Genomic DNA, 18,074 nt, shown 5'->3' with positions numbered 1-18,074 from the left:
GGACTGTACTTTGCATTAATGACCATGGTCGTGCTTTCCCGGCACAGGTCAGACCAGCACTTGTCACCAATTGTAATGCCCAAGTCCGACTCCCATCTTTCTCTCAACCTATGAAGGCCCAGTTTGGGTCCCTCTGACTGGAACAGGCAATACATTGCTGAAATAAATTTCTTGTCGATTCCCCTTCGAATCCGGGCCTCTATGCTGTTGCAACAAGGTAGGACCATACCTGGACCTAATGTGTCCCGTAGAAAAGACTTTATTTGAAAATAGCAATGGAATGTTTTATTTGGCAAATCATATTTATTTTTAAGCTGTTCAAACGACATTAATTGCCCTTGCTCGTAATAGTCCTCTATACACCTGACTCCCTTATGGAGCCAGATATTCATTTCCTTAATGTTAATGTGTGTTATTGTTATTGACATTGTAGTATGAATGAATTGTTTAGTTTTATAGGGGACGGGGTGGGTAATGACATGGGCTTTTATATACGGTCATAGAGAAAAGGAGTACATGTACTTGTATACGAGATTGTGAACTGCCATCATTGGTGGGACATGGTCTATGACTGTACAGGCCCGTGTGGAAAATTATAAATAAAATATTCAAAAAAACCTCTTCACAGAAAGGTAATTGTGAGGTTATTGTTTACTTAAAACAACAGATTGACCAAAAGAGGAATTCGTGTTGTTTGCTGGAGAAGGTCAGGGGCTTTGCAAGTGAGAGAGAGGACATGCTGCTGGCAGTTTGAATCTCAGATAGAGAGAGTGACAGAAGGGAGTCTTTGACTGTGTGACACAGAAAACTGTAACAAGCCAGGAGAAGCTTGTTGGAACTGAAACAGAAGCTCCAGAATGGCAGATAGCTGGAAGTGCTATCTGTCTGATGTTCCTCTTGGAAGAAGGGGAACAGAGAGGAACTCTGTGAAAGCCTGAAAGAAAGGGGTTATCATCTGGAAAACCCTGATGGGGCAAGTTTCATCAGCAAGACATTGAGGTGACTAATGGTGGGACCTGGAACCACACAATCTCTCTCTGCAAACCTACAAGAACCTTCCTGAGTGGTAACCATTTACCTTTTGAGTACCAAAGCCTGGTGAACTTTTATACATGTTGAATTCTGTGCACAGTACGAGAATTGCCTGCAACCAGTGAACTTGGAAGAATGAGAAATTAGATTGAACTGTGAAGCAAAGAACTTTTCTTAAATTTACATACATGTGCACTTAGAATTAGAAAGGGGGTTAAGTTAATAGTGATAAGTTGATGTTTGATTCTGTTTTCATGTTTAAAGATCATTAAAAACAACTTTTGTTTAAGTAACTACTTGTTGTGGTGAATATCTATTGCTGCTGGGTTTTGGGGTCCTTTGGGCTCATAACACCATGCACAATTATAATCATTGCTAAAAGGACTCCTCAACAGAGGTTTCACAATTAACTTGCAATCAATTGCATTGCTAACTCACCCAAACATTGAATTGCCTGACATGTGGTCAGTTACTGATTTCATCATTGAACTGATGTGAAAATTATTGATTAGATTTTAATTTTTATTGCATCTAGTAGGGGAGGAGCCCTTATCAGAAACTATTAGCAGGTCAGGCCGTGTCAGTGGAGAGAGAAACTGAGTCAATGTTTCAGGTTACAGACAAGAGACTGCAGGTACTGAAATCTGGGGCATTAAAACAATATGCTGGAAGAACTCTGCCAATGAGAACTGAGTGTTGTGGTCCAACAGTTACTGAAGGTTGGAAGGCAAGGAAGAAAGCAATCTGCATGATGGCCTTTATTGTAAAAAGTTTTGAACACAGAAGTTGGGAGCTCCTAATGCAGAGAAACACAAGCTGCAGATGCTTGAAGAACTCAGCAGGTCAGACAGCGCCAATCAAATGTTTCGGGTCCCAACCCTTCATCAAAACAGGAGCCTAAGGGGTGATATGAATATAAAGTGGGGAAGTGATGGGAGAGACAGTCTAAGAGGTGGGGAGACAAGTAGAGGTATAGAACACTGGCAGGGAGAGGATGTTAGAAGAAAAAATAATTACTGGAGTAGGTAAACAACAGTGGGAATTGTGGAATCAGATGGGGCTGAATTGGTGAATGGTTCAACAAACTAATATTCAGATTAGTGTGTATTTCAATAAATCAATAATCAGTTCAATGAATCAGTTAACTGACACACAGACAGATCATTGATTTGAAAGGCAGAAAATCAGCTCGGGCAATACTTGAACAGCAAAAAATTAAATTTTGTGAAGGATTTAACAGACAATAATCAGATCAATGAAATGAAATGATCATAGCCAATAGATCATTGAATAAGTCAAGATCAGGGGATCAATCAACAGATCAGTGAGTGAATCAGCTGACTAATGCAATCAGTGAATGCTTTTACAATCTGTTCAATCAATGGTTTAACACCAACCACATCAATGAGTGATTTGTAGCAAATATTTAAACAACAGACCACTATTAAAGTCCATGTTATTCAGCATGTCATTTATAACAATCAAATAACCTATCCAATGAGTGTATAATAAGGTCAAAGGAAGAGGCTGTATGATTGGACTAATGAGGACAAACACTTGGCCATAAACAATATGCTGAGGCTGAATTGAAAAGGAAAACACAGAGGAACAAGAAAATCAGCAGGTGCTGGGGTCTAATGCAGCATACATGGAAACTCAAAGGCAGTTGACATTTTGGGCTTGAGCCCTTCATCAGGAATCTCTCTTTCTTCCCCCCCCCCCCCCCCCACAAATATCCTCCAAAACATACAAGTTTGTAAGTTAATTGGGTGACTTGGGCTTAAATGGCCAAAATCAGCTTGTAAATAAGTAAAATAAAAATACTATTGCAGCGCCAGCAACCTGGGTTCAAATCCTGCACTGTCTGCAAGGAGTTTGTATGTTTTGCCTGGATTTCCTCCTGGTGCTCTGGTTTCCTCCCATCCTTCAAAAAAAAGTACAGGGATTGTAGGTTAATTGGTGTATTTGGGCTCGTGGGCTGGAAGGACCAGGTACTATGCTGTATGCTTAAATTTAAACAAATTGTTTTCTCTGGAGGGTTTGAGGCTGAGGGGAAGACCTGAATGACAACTTTTCCCCAAGGTGGAAATGTAAAGTACAGGGTGAAGATAAGAGGAGTAAGTTTAAAGGAGGTATGTGAGGAAAGTTTTTATTTTACATAGTGAGTGGTAGGTGTACAGAAACTGCTGTCATGGAAGATAGTGGAAGCAGATCTCATAGTTGAAAAGATCTAATAGGCATTGAGATAGATACATTAACAGACTGGGAATCAAGGGCTGCAAACCATGTGCAGGCAGATGGGATTAGTTAGAGTGGATTCATGGTGGGCAGAAGGGCCTGTACCTTTGCTGTATCATTCTCTTACATTCTATGAATGAACCTGCTGATCAATTGGCCATTGATTTTGCTGACAAATAATCAATGCTCAATGAGGTGAACAGATGCATCACTCCACCAACCAATAATGCAACACCTGGGTAATCCTTGTCAATAATAATTAGTAGAAGCACATTTCTACTGATCAATGATTAGAACATTGGTTTATCCTGCAGATCAAATTAATGAATAACACGGGACGAATAATCCTTCCCGTCAATAATCTGATAATCACACAATTCAACTGACAATAATCAGAACAATATTTTTAAAAATTAGAAAAATTCTACTAATAATGAAACTGCTTAATCATGGTGCAGCTAAGGATCAGATCAGCAAATGGATTTTCCTATCAATAATGCAGTTGATTAATGATCCTATTGATCAATCAAACTACAGTGCACCATTTACTGATTCTAAGGGTGAATAGCCTTTTAAAGATTATTCTTGACCAACCATAATCTGATCAATGAAAACTACTACAAATGAATATTCAGCTCAGTCATTCATTCTGCTGATTTTTAATTATTTTGAGGTTAAATCTGAAACCAATCCATGTACAAATGCACAATACAATAATCTAATTGATGATTATTCTGCTTAATTAAATGAGCAAATGAGGGATGATCCAACTATTGAATGAATCTGTTGTCTCGTAATCAAAGCAATTAATGATTTTTTGGACTAATACTCAGTGTAGTGAGCGTTTTTGGTTTTTTTTTTCTCCCCCTTCCCCCACCCAGATAACATAGTACAATGAATGATTTGTATGACATTAGTTAGATCAGTAATGATTTCACTGACCATGTGCAGTGCACTACTTAACCAAAGAATAATTTTCATCCTCCTGACAATATCAGACAATGATTCCACAGGGAAATAATCACAGCAACTAACTGTCAAATGAATGGACCCAATGACCAATAATTCCGTCAATGAATGACACACCAATGCTATGTGATTCTCATAACCAATAATCAGACCCATGGTTGATCTCATTAAGAAATAATCACAATTGAAATTGTATATTTCAATAAACATAGACAAAAGATTCTACTGAAAGGTCAGATTAATAACCAGTAAACTGGAATCAGTAAAAATAAAATTGATTCTACTAATCATCAGAGTGGGATATAATGGGATTATAGGGGGCCATAAGACAGCCATTAAGCCATAGTTACAGCCTTGTGCCACATCACGTCTGCTCAGGCAATGTCCAACTGCATACGTGTCCGTGGTCCCATAAGGTTATAATAAAATTTTGAAATCCTGGTCGGAGACGGGACATAGCAGACGTAACCAGCCGTAGCAATTTCCACACGCAACGTTTATCTTGTCTCTTGCATACAAAGCGATTGCGCTGCCAGGCATATAATGATACAGTACCTATATAACCTAGAATACATATGTCTCGATAGTCATAATAAATGCCTATGTTGCTAATGTTCTGTACTTTCTATTAAAGTCAACTTTCCCTACTTGTGAATAAAAAGTTTTCAGTATTAACCTACTTAATCCATATATTACCTTGCCAGATACAATAGCTGAAATACAGTACTACATGTGTACAGTATCTTGGCTATTTAGTCAATACAGTATCCCATAAAGCTTTAAGTATATAACATGTGCACAATGTCAACAATGCATAATGTCCTATTTCACAGAACGTATCATGGACGTTAAGTGACACATGACTGTATACAGCATGGAACTAGACCCTTTTCCCCAACTTGTCTATGCTAGGCTAATTGTCTACCTAGGCTAGTCTCATTTGCCTGCATTTGGCTCTCATCCCTCTGACCCTTTCTTATCCAAAGTCCAGTAAAAATGTGTTCTAATTACTGTATGCTACTTCCTCTGGCAGTTTGTCCCACATTAACCTACCGCTTGGAAAAAGTTACCCCTCAGGAACTTTCTAAACCTTTCCCCTCTACATTAAACTCTAAACCTCTATTTTAATTCCCTTACTGTGGGAAAGAGACTACAACCACAATGCCCCTCATAATTTTATAGACCTTCATAAGGTCTCTTTTCAACCCCCTGGGCTCCAGAGATCAAAGTCAAAGCCTATCAATCTCTCAAGCCTTCTAATTCTCATGAATATTTTCTGCATCCTTTCTACTGCCTTTCTGTCGATGGTTAATCTGTCTGCTTTACAGCAGGAAACAGCAATTTCATGTAATATGACACTTTTATTACAAAGACAATAAATTGAATCTTAAACATGTCTGATAGTTCAGCAACCAGTACTGCACACAAAACTCCAAGCATAAGCTCACTAACATCTTGGATAAATTTTACATCATCCCAATTCTTGCACTTAATGAATGCCAGTTTCTACAGACTCCTTGAAGACATGGCAGAATGGGGATAGAGATGGTGGAGAGAGGAAGGTCATAATTTAGAAAATCAAAAGGCAGAATCAGGTTGAGAAGCTAAGAAAGAGCAAGAGAAAATTTTGTTGGGAAACACAAAAGATGCAGATACTGGAATCTTGCCAAAGAATTGCTGGGAACTCAGAGTCAGGCAGCATCCATGGGGAGAAATGATGTCAACATTGGGAGTTGTGCATAGTTCTGCATTGGAAACACAAGGCATTGTATACATCTGGAAATTAGAGGAGCATATAACAAGAGTATGAAAAGTTTTAATCTCTATACCAAATAAGCAAACCAAATTAGCAATGTTGGAATATCAGATGAATTGCATAGTCAGATGGATTACATTTCTTTCTTAAATATTTATTTTGTATAAATTTCTTTCTCTTGAGTTATTGGTAATTAGAAATTCTGCATGACCTGTAGGGGAAAAAATCCCAGGGTTATATATCATGTCATGTATGTACTCTGACAATCTTCTCCATGGATTTTCACCTTGTGGTGGAGAAGCTTGAGTGGTCCTGTAATCCCAAGAGTGATGTAGCCTGGAGCTATGCTCCTGCTAGGGCCACCCATGGTGATAAGGTTGAGGGTGAGGTCCCTGACAAAGAACAATCCAGCCAAGACCTCAACGGTGGAACAGATGGACGAAGTTACTCTGAACCCGATGGCTGGGCAGGTGGACGAAGGCTGCAAAAAATCCATCAGCTCCAATCGTCGTGGTTTTTAGGCCATTGGAGTTGGTTGATTGATTTGTGAAGTATCGTATGCTTCTTGGAGTGCAACATCGAGTACACGTTAAACAAGTACACACACAGACATCTTCGGTCTGTAGATCAACGGAATGAAGTCCATCATCCTCGACTACAAGGGATAACCACAACAATGACTCTGACAATAAATTTTAACTTTGAACTTAAGGACATTGAATTCATGAAATGTGCAAGAAATGGATTTCTAGACGGGTATCTTCAGCAAACAACAAAGGAACAGGCTATATTAGTTAGTACAGTTCACAGAGAAAGGGGGAATTGATTGAAGAACCCAAGCGATTTGAATCATAAGAAAATGTTACATAAAGATTGCAATACACAAACGTTCTGGAGAAACTCTGCTTGTTATGTAGCATCCACAGGAAGTATAAGGTAATGAACATTTTGGACTTGAGCCCTTCATCTGGAATTGGGAAGGACAAGCAGAAGCCCTGAATAAAAAGGTAGTGTGGGGTGGGGGGGGGTGGTGGAAGAGAAGAGGGAGGAAGGGAAAGGGGGAGGAGCACAGGCTGACATACAAGAGATAACAGGTGGGAGTGTAGAAGAAGCTTAGAAGTGATGGGGAAAAGGGCAGAGAGCTAATAAGGTTAGCTCTCTAATAGGAGAAGGAAAGGAGGCATAGGGATAGGGAAAGGGAGAGACCGGGGTAGGGGTTAGTGGAAATTAGAGAAATTGATGTTAATGCCATCTAATTGGAGAGTGTTAAGAAGGAATACAAGGTGTTGTTCCTCAATTTGCAAGTGGACGCAAGTTGGCAGTGCACGAGGCCATGAACAGACATGTCAGTGTGGCTTTGGTGTGTGGAATTAAAATAGTTTGCCACAGGAAGGTTTTTGATGATGCAGCAGAGTGAAGGCTTAATGAAACTGTTTTCCTTTCTGTATCCAGTCTCCCCAATGTAGAGGAAGCCACATTTGTTCAACTCTTTTTGTATAAAGATTGAAAGTGATGGAAAGGTAGTGTGGGGTATAAAGCAAATTCCATGGGAGTGGTGGCAATGGCGGTATGGGAAACTACATGGAAGGAACAGCAGTTTAAAAAAAAAGCAATTAATTAAATAATGAATGCTTTGTTTACAGATAATGTATGTCCCTTCAAAAAATCAGTGGGAAGTGTGGCTATCATTGAAAGTTAAGGCAAGATTCGATAAAAAGAATGTCAGAAGGAAGCAGCAAGGTTTAAAAGTTGCAAAATTCACAGAAAAGGGAACCAAGACGTTGAAGGAGATTGGCACAGAGGTAGGCTGACAAGAAACAAAAAGATAGCAAAAATTCTATATATATATTGTTACAGAGTCCAGAGGACCCCAAAACCAGCAGCAATAGATATACACAACATAGGGTTACTTAAACAAAAGTTATTTTTAATTACAATTGAATAAGAAAACAGAATTAAACTTTAACTTATTACTATCAACTTACTTAATCTACCTAACTACTTAATCCTGTAACATTAAGCGCAGGTGTGTGTAATGTATATTTAAGATAAGAAGAGTTATTTGGTTCACAAACCAATCTCACTGGTTGCAGGCAATTCTTATATTGTGCACAGAAGTTCACCAGTCTTTGGTTCTTAACAGGCAAATGGTTACCACTCAGGAGAGTTCTTGCTTGTTTTCAGAGAGAGATTCCTTTTCCAGGACATCCACAACTGATTCCTTCTCAATCAGTCTTGCTGACGAAACTTGCCCCCTTCAGGGTTCTCCAGATGATTGTCTTTCTTTCAGGTCACCTTTCAGACCACCAAACTTCTCCGTTGACCAGGCAGAAAGTTCCAAAGTTTGCCAGCTTGTCCTTCAGGAACTGATTTCTGTCTCCTCTCTGTTTCACACCCTCCCCCTCTGAGAGCAAAACTCTTCTCTTCTGCCTCCAAAGATCACATGCTTTCCCAGGCAAACTGCTGTCGATACTTTGGTGCCTTCTGCAAAAGTCCTGCAAATATTCTGTTTTAAAATCTGTGTGTGCAAACTTCTCTAACAATTCCTCCCAAATCACCTCTAAATACTTTGTCACTCTGTCACAATGTAAAATGTTTTTAAAAAAGCTAAATTTGGATCTTTACAGTCAAATACAAGAGAAATTATATTGGGATTTACTGCAATAGCTGAAAAATTAAGTATTTTATGTCTGCTGTCTGAATGATTTTGTTCTCAATAATCACGTTGATGAATTATTCTATGGACCAATAATTATACATAATTCCACTGACAAAAATGTGTTGCATAAATCTATTGAACAAGGGATGATTCTACTCATTCTTCAACAAATGAATGATTCTATAAAGCAACGATCAAACTAATTCAGCATCCTCCTGCTGATAACAAAATCGATGGATGTTCTAAAATCAATAGAAGGAATCAGCAGAAGGAATTTTCTACCTGTCTCAGTGGAATCTTGTAATGGTCTGATTATTGGTCCATAGAATAATTCATCCATCTGATCATCAAGAATAAGACACAGTATTCTACTCCCACAAATTCAATGATTAGAACTCTGAATTATCATATTGACAAATTATCAGATTAAATAATAATTCTACTGCCAATACTCTGATACTCCATGACTTTTCTGGACAATTAGCATATCAATGTATGATTCTACTGTCTAATAATTAGACATAAAAATGATTTCACTGGCAAGTACTTAAATCAACGAATGATTTCCCCTTAACAAATCTTGTCAATGGATGGTTGTACTGAACAATGGACAGACCGATTCAACTGAAAATAAATGGATTGTGAAAAGACTATTGAAAACATACATTCATGAATGATACCCCTGGTCAATAAATACACCACCACCCACTGATCCTGCAGACAATTCGAAAATCAATTATAGATTCAACTGAGCATTCGGGTCAGTAAATAATGGTAAAAAACAGATTGGTCACTGATTCTGCAGGACAATTAATGTCAATGAATAGAACATCAAACATTACAACAAAGTTCAGGCCCTTTAGCCCACGATGTTGAGCCAACCTACATAAACCTACTCCTCTCTCACACCCATAACCCACTAGTTTTCTTACATCCATATGTCTTTTAAATATCCATATTGTACCTGGCTCCACATTCCAAGCATCCACCACTCTGTTAAAAACAAAAGTATCTTCTCTGATATCTCCTAAATTTTCATCCACTCACCTTAAACACTCATTCTCTGGTACCCTGGGAAATGGGTGCTAGCTACCCCCCCCCCCCCCCCCCCCATCTATGCCTCTAACAATCTTGGGTTGGAGTCATGTGATGGAGTAGTGGCCGGTCAGGGAATTCCAGCCCTCACCCGAAAAGTTTTAAAAAATGCACAAAACACAAAGGTACACGATTAAAATTTAAAATGAAGTAAAAATAAAAGTGAGAAGAAAATGGCAGCGAAGAGAGAAAAGTCGAAAACAACGGGAAGAGAAGAAGAAGAAAGAACGTTGGAAGAAGAAGGTGAAGGCCTTACCTGTCCGAGGAGGCCCGCCGCGGAGAGTGAAGCCCGCTCCCTCAGGTCAGTGGAAGTCCCGGGCTCGGGACTACAAAAATGGCTCACAGAGCCGAGTAAAAGTGCGCAACCGCGCATGCGTGAGGAGTTGCGCATGCGTGATGCGCATGAAATAAAACACACTGACGGGAGGGGGAACAGCTGCAGAGTAAATCTCCACAGCTGAGAGAGACACCTGCAACACAGCAGTAGGTGCAGAACACAGACAATAACGACAACAAGATAGAAGAGGGTAAAAAGAAAACAAGGAAGCAACAGATGGTCAACCCAGAGAAAGAAGAAGAACAGAAAGAAATGGAAGAAGAAGAGAAAGGCAAGACAATGGATATATCTTTTTTTAAAGAATATGTGGAATCAGTGAAAGAATGGCAATTACAAGAATTTAATGAGATAAAAAGAAGAATTAAGAATGCAGAAGAAAAAATGAATAAAATAGAAATGGTCATATCAGAGATAGGAAAAAGAGTGGAAAATATGGAAGATCGAGAAATAATTGTAGAAATGGAAGTAGAGGACTTAAAAGAGAAATTAGAAGATCTAATAAAAAAGTTAAAGAGGCACATGAGCTGTTAGCTCAGAAGATAGATATAATGGAAAACTATAATAGAAGAAATAATATAAAGATAGTGGGCCTTAAGGAAGATGAAGAAGGCAAGAATATGAGAGAATTTATAAAAGATTGGATCCCCAGGGTCCTAGGAAGACCAGAATTACAGGAAGAAATGGAAATAGAGAGGGCACATAGAACATTAGCCCCGAAACCACAACCACAGCAAAAACCAAGATCCATTTTAGTAAAATTCTTAAGATATACAACAAGAGAAAATATATTGGAGAAAGCAATGAAGAAAATAAGAGAAGACAAAAAGCCACTGTAATACAAAGGTCAAAATTTTTTTTTCTATCCAGACATAAGTTTTGAACTCCTGAAGAAGAGGAAGGAGTTCAATACAGCAAAAACGATCTTATGGAAAAAAGGATATCTTTCTTTGGCTTGGCTTCGCGGACGAAGATTTATGGAGGGGGTAAAAAGTCCACGTCAGCTGCAGGCTCGTTTGTGGCTGACCAGTCCGATGCGGGACAGGCAGACACGATTGCAGCGGTTGCAAGGGAAAATTGGTTGGTTGGGGTTGGGTGTTGGGTTTTTCCTCCTTTGCCTTTTGTCAGTGAGGTGGGCTCTGTGGTCTTCTTCAAAGGAGGCTGCTGCCCGCCAAACTGTGAGGCGCCAAGATGCACGGTTTGAGGCGTTATCAGCCCACTGGCGGTGGTCAATGTGGCAGGCACCAAGAGATTTCTTTAGGCAGTCCTTGTACCTTTTCTTTGGTGCACCTCTGTCACGGTGGCCAGTGGAGAGCTCGCCATATAATACGATCTTGGGAAGGCGATGGTCCTCCATTCTGGAGACGTGACCCATCCAGCGCAGCTGGATCTTCAGCAGCGTGGACTCGATGCTGTCGACCTCTGCCATCTCGAGTACCTCGACGTTAGGGGTGTGAGCGCTCCAATGGATGTTGAGGATGGAGCGGAGACAACGCTGGTGGAAGCGTTCTAGGAGCCGTAGGTGGTGCCGGTAGAGGACCCATGATTCGGAGCCGAACAGGAGTGTGGGTATGACAACGGCTCTGTATACGCTTATCTTTGTGAGGTTTTTCAGTTGGTTGTTTTTCCAGACTCTTTTGTGTAGTCTTCCAAAGGCGCTATTTGCCTTGGCGAGTCTGTTGTCTATCTCATTGTCGATCCTTGCATCTGATGAAATGGTGCAGCCGAGATAGGTAAACTGGTTGACCGTTTTGAGTTTTGTGTGACCGATGGAGATGTGGGGGGGCTGGTAGTCATGGTGGGGAGCTGGCTGATGGAGGACCTCAGTTTTCTTCAGGCTGACTTCCAGGCCAAACATTTTGGCAGTTTCCTCAAAGCAGGACGTCAAGCGCTGAAGAGCTGGCTCTGAATGGGCAACTAAAGCGGCATCATCTGCAAAGAGTAGTTTACGGACAAGTTTCTCTTGTGTCTTGGTGTGAGCTTGCAGGCGCCTCAGATTGAAGAGACTGCCATCCGTGCGGTACCGGATGTAAACAGCGTCTTCATTGTTGGGGTCTTTCATGGCTTGGTTCAGCATCATGCTGAAGAAGATTGAAAAGAGGGTTGGTGCGAGAACACAGCCTTGCTTCACGCCATTATTAATGGAGAAGGGTTCAGAGAGCTCATTGCTGTATCTGACCCGACCTTGTTGGAAAAAAGGATATAAATTTATGTTAAAGTACCCAGCGGTATTTAAAATAGTTATTCCAGGGCAACAAAACAGACTATTCTCGGATCCAGAGGAAGCACGAAAATTTGCAGAATAACTACAAAACAAGCAGAGAGATGAAGACATGTAATGAGAGTAAAAATGACCATGAACTATATGTATGTGTGTATATGGGTATATGTGTGTGTGTGTGTGTGTATACATGAATGTATCCGTATCTAGAGGAAAATATATAGAGTATAGATAAGAATTAATAAGGGAGGGAAAGGGAATAGAAGGAACAAGGAGGGAATTAAAAGAGTGACCTTCGTTACATATGAAAATTGAAATCTTTTCCGGGGGGGGGGCTGGGTAGGGAGGAGTTACGGTCACTGCAAAATCAGTTGACGTTTGCGAGTAAATTCGCAAATCCAAATGGAGAGGGGAGATGTGGTTGCCCGACAAGGGAAAAAGGGCAACTCGGGAGGGGGAGGGGAGAATGGGGTTAAAGAAGTTTTAAATAGGAGAATAAGGAAAATGTTTGATGTTTTAGAAATGTTGTCTTATAAAGTGTTCAAAACAAGAAAGCAGAAATGGATAAGAAGGAAAGGTGATGATGGAGAAACGGAAAGGGAAGATAAACAAAGTATGAAATGGCTACGCTGAACTATATGACTTTAAATATTAACGGAATACATAACCAAATCAAAAGGAAGAAACTGCTAAATTTACTGAAAAAAGAAAAAATTGATATAGCATTTGTGCAAGAAACACATTTAACTGAATTGGAGCACAAGAAATTAAAGAGAGATTGGGTAGGACATGTAACAGGAGCGTCATATAATTCAAAAGCAAGAGGACTAGCTATATTAATTAGTAAAAATGTGCCAATTAAAATAGAAGAGGAAATAATAGATCCAGCAGGGAGATATGTAATGATAAAATGTCAGATATATTCGGAGTTTTGGAATCTACTCAATGTATATTCACCTAACGAAGAAGATCAAAAGTTTATGCAAGATATTTTTTTGAAGATGGCAGATACGCAAGGGAGCATATTAATAGGAGGGGATTTCAACCTTAATTTGGATTCAAATATGGACAAAACTGGGGAAAAAAATTAACAGAAAGAACAAAGTAACCAAATTTATAATTAAATCGATGCAAGAAATGCAACTTTTGGATATATGGAGGAAACAACACCCAAAGGAAAAGGAGTATTCATATTATTCGGGTAGACATAAAACATACTCAAGAATAGACCTATTTTTGTTATCAGCTCGTATGCAAGATAGAGTAAGAAAAACAGAATATAAAGCTAGAATATTATCGGACCATTCACCCTTGATATTGACAATAGAGTTAGAGGACATCCCTCCAAGAATGTATAGATGGAGATTAAACTCCATGCTACTTAAAAGGCAGGATTTTAGAGAATTAATTGAAAGACAAATTAAAATGTATTTTGAAATAAATATGGAATCAGTGAAAGATAAATTTATACTATGAGATGCAATGAAAGCGTTCATTAGAGGGCAAATAATAAGTTATGTAACCAAGATGAAGAAGGACTATAATCAGGAAACAGAGCAGTTGGAAAGGGAAATAGTAAATATAGAAAAAGAATTAGCAATGAAGGAAGATACAACTAAAAGAAGAGAATTGGCAGATAAAAAAAATAAAATATGAAACACTACAAACATATAAGGTGGAGAAGAACATAATGAAGACAAAACAGAAATATTATGAACTAGGGGAAAAAACGCACAAAATTCTAGCATGGCAGCTTAAGACAGAACAAGCTAAGAAAATGGTATTGGCATCAAGGAAAAAAGACAAACAAATCACATATAATCCAACGGAGATCAATGAAAACTTTAGAGAATTCTATGAACAATTATACCAAACTGAAAGTGAAGGGAAAGAAGGCAAAATAGATGAATTTTTAACTAAAATTGAACTACCAAAACTACAAATAGAGGAACAAAATAAATTAACAGAACCATTTGAAATAGTAGAAATACAAGAGATAATAAAAAAATTACCAAATAATAAAACACCAGGAGAGGATGGATTCCCAATAGAATTCTATAAAACATTTAAAGATTTATTAATTCCTCCCCTCCTGGAAGTAATCAACCAGATTGACAAAACACAAAGCTTACCAGATTCATGTAAAACAGCAATAATTACAGTAATATTAAAGCAAGGGAAAGATCCACTTGCACCAGCGTCATATAGACCAATATCATTACTTAACACAGATTATAAGATAATAGCTAAACTATTAGCAAACAGATTAGCAGAGTATGTACCTAAAATGGTAAATCTAGACCAAACTGGATTTATTAAAAAAAGACGCACAACAGACAATATTTGTAAATTTATTAACTTAATTTATGCAGTAGAAAGGAGTAAAGCGCCAACAGTAGCAGTTGCTTTAGACGCAGAGAAGGCCTTTGACAGAGTAGAATGGAATTATTTATTCAAAGTATTGCAAAAATTCAGTTTACCAGAGAAGTATATTAATTGGATTAAAGCATTATATAAGGGGCCATTGGCGAAAGTGACAGTAAATGGATATATATCAAAGCAATTTAACTTAAGCAGATCAACAAGGCAGGGATGCCCACTATCACCCTTATTGTTCGCATTAGCTATAGAACCACTAGCAGAAATGATAAGAACAGAAAATAATATAAAAGGGATAAAAATAAAAGACAAGGAATATAAAATCAGTTTATTTGCGGATGATGTTATAGTATACTTAACAGAACCAGAACTATCAATAAAAGAATTATATAAGAAATTGAAGGAATATGGAGAAGTGTCGGGTTACAAGATTAACGTAAATAAAAGTGAACCAATGCCAATGAATAATGCGGATTTCTCAAAATTTAAGAAGGAATTCAGATGGAAAATGCAAGCAATAAGATACCTAGGTATACAAATAAATAAAAATCTCGGCCTCTATATAAACTCAATTATTATCCACTAATAAAAAAATTACAGGGCGATTTAGAGCATTGGAAAGATTTACCATTAACACTAATAGGAAGGATAAACTGTATTAAAATGAACATTTTCCCAAGGATATTATACCTATTTCAGGCATTGCCAATACACTTGACAGAGAAATTCTTCAAGGAGTTAAAGAAAATAATAAGGAAATTTTTATGGAAAGGGGGGAAACCGAGGATAGCACTAGATAAATTAACAGAATGGTATAAACAAGGAGGCTTACAACTGCCAAACTTTAAAAATTATTATAGAGCCGCACAATGAAGATACCTATCAGATTTTTACCAAACAAGGGAAAAGCCAGATTGGACTAAATTAGAACTAGATAAAATAGGAGAAAAGATACCTGAACACATATATATAAATGGGATGAAAAATTGGTACAACGTAGGAGTTCTCCAGTATTACATCATCTCCTCAATATTTGGAAGAAGATTCATGTAGAAAGGAATAAAACAAATTACCAATTACCAAAACTAATATTGACGCAAAATCAGTTACTCCCTTTTACAATAGATAACCTTTCCTTTAGAGAATGGGAGAAAAAAGGATCAAAAGAATAGAAAATTGTTTTTCAGGAAATAGATTATTATCCTTTGAACAAATGAAAGATAAATATAATATAACTCAAGAAACAGTGCTGGCATATTACCAATTGAGATCCTACTTGAAGGACAAATTAGGAAGCAGTCTGAGGTTACCAGAGGGAAGTAACTTTGAATATGTGATTACAGATACAATGATAATCAAAAGATTTATAACAAATATGTATATTAAACTGCAAGAAAAGGAGAATGAGGAAACAAATGGTAAAACTAAACAAAAATGGGAACAAGATTTAAATATAAAGATAAAAAGGAAACATGGGAGAAGTTATGTTCTGGAATGATGAGAAATACAATAAATACGAGGTTACGTATGATACAATATAACTGGATACACAGGCTATACATTACACCTCAAAAGTTAAATAAATGGGACCCAACAGTATCTGACAGATGTTTTTGTTGTAAAAAAGAAATGGGAACAACAATTCATGCAATCTGGACATGTGAGAAAGTAGAAAAACTTTGGGAAGATCTAAACCAGATATTAAATAAAATTACAGAAAACAATATACCAAAAAACCCAGAGATCTTCCTCCTAGGTAACATAAAAAACAAAGAATTTGGAATTGATTTGGATGGTGCACATTTATTTATCCAAAAGTTGCACTTAAAAAATGATTATTGCTCTAACTGCATCAATGATGGGGATCTCCTAGTGACCCACCATTTCAATTCTGCACCCTACTCCTGAGCCATTATGTCTGTCCATGGCCTCATGCCCTGCCAAATCAAGGCCACTCTTAAATTGGAAGAGCAACACCTAATTTACCCCCTTGGCACTCTCTAACTGGATGGAATTAACATAGACTTCTCTGGTTTCAGCTAGACCATTCCCATTCTCCTTGCTTTCTCTTAATTTGGCTCTTTTCTTTCAGTTCTCCATTCCCTTTCTTCTCCATTCACAGAACCATCTCGCTCCTCCCTTCCTTACCCACATATAACCTTCTGCCTGTGGGCCTCTGCTCCTCTCCCCACCACAATTTTATTCATAGCTTGATGAAGCCCAAAACATTGGTTATGTATCTTTATTCTTGCGATATAAAGTACGCTATTTGACCTGCTGAATTTCTCCACCATTGTGTTTTTACTATATAAAAAAAAAACTTGAACTTTAATTTATCAGGTCAATGTGACTGATTGATAACTGGAATTCTATTAATAATTCATGTAATCAATAATCATGGAAATCTACCAAACCTAATCAGATCAAGTTTCTTCAGTGAAAAGTCACTGTCCATTATTCAGACTGATTAGTGGTTCAGCTATACTAATCATTCATCAATAACCAGGCCAGTAAATTATTCTACTGAGCAATAATCAAGCCAGTCTATAGCTCTAAGTAATAGGTCAGTAGATCTATGGGCCAAAGGACAGCTGAATTACTGGCTCTATTAAATGATATTTGATGAGTGTCAATTCCTCAGAATAATTTTATTCATAATGTCATCAAGGTGACTTATTATTTCACCCAAGAATTGTTAGGACTTTCTCTTGATCAATAATTAGTCTGAGCTTTAATTCTATTGATCAAATAATAGGAGCTACTCTGCTCAAGATCAGCAGAAGGTGGTGAATGGAGAACATCGTGCAAACTTCCCTCCATCTCATCTCCTGGTGGCAGCTGACTTCACCGCCCCCCCCCCCATATTCCCAGATACAATCTTTTCTCCCTCCTTCCATCAGAGGGAAGACAAGAGTGTAAAATTGTGCACCTACAGGCAGTTTCTTCCCTGCAGCCATCAGGCTCTCCATAAACTCCACAACTCCACCCTGCCCTTGCTTGGTGCCAATTAATCTTTTTCATTATAGCCCTAAACTGTAAATTGTGCTCTTTATATGACTGTATGAATGTTAGAGTTAACCTGTTAGATTGGTTGCTCAAGAACCCTTCTCACTGTACTTAGAATCACATGACAAGTAAACAAATAGTTGAACAATAAATATTCCTATTTGCCAACAATTTGATTAATAAATGATTCTATTGAGTTTTAATTAGGACAATGAATGTTATATGCCTGATAAATGGATATTTCTTTGGATTAATTATTTGGCTGCTCATTGATTCTACTGAATAGTGAATAATAAAGACTGGCTAAAATATCAATAAATTACATCAATGACCAATATCAAAGATCAGATCTAACTGATTATAAAACTTGCATTGTTGGAGAAGG

General features: G+C 38.0%; 1 protein-coding gene across 7 annotated transcripts in view; it reads right to left on the bottom strand.

The window, feature by feature from the left end:
- Positions 1-18,074, bottom strand: part of LOC138763454 (pre-B-cell leukemia transcription factor 1) — a 389,485-nt gene that overhangs the window by 226,078 nt on the left and 145,333 nt on the right. The gene's annotated exons all lie outside the window — the stretch shown is intronic.

This window comes from Narcine bancroftii, chromosome 5 (genome assembly GCF_036971445.1).
Source record: "Narcine bancroftii isolate sNarBan1 chromosome 5, sNarBan1.hap1, whole genome shotgun sequence".
Classification (NCBI taxonomy): Eukaryota; Metazoa; Chordata; class Chondrichthyes; order Torpediniformes; family Narcinidae; genus Narcine; species Narcine bancroftii.
The sequence above is the reverse complement of the archived record's forward strand: the minus strand, read 5'-3'. Positions and strand labels throughout refer to the sequence as shown.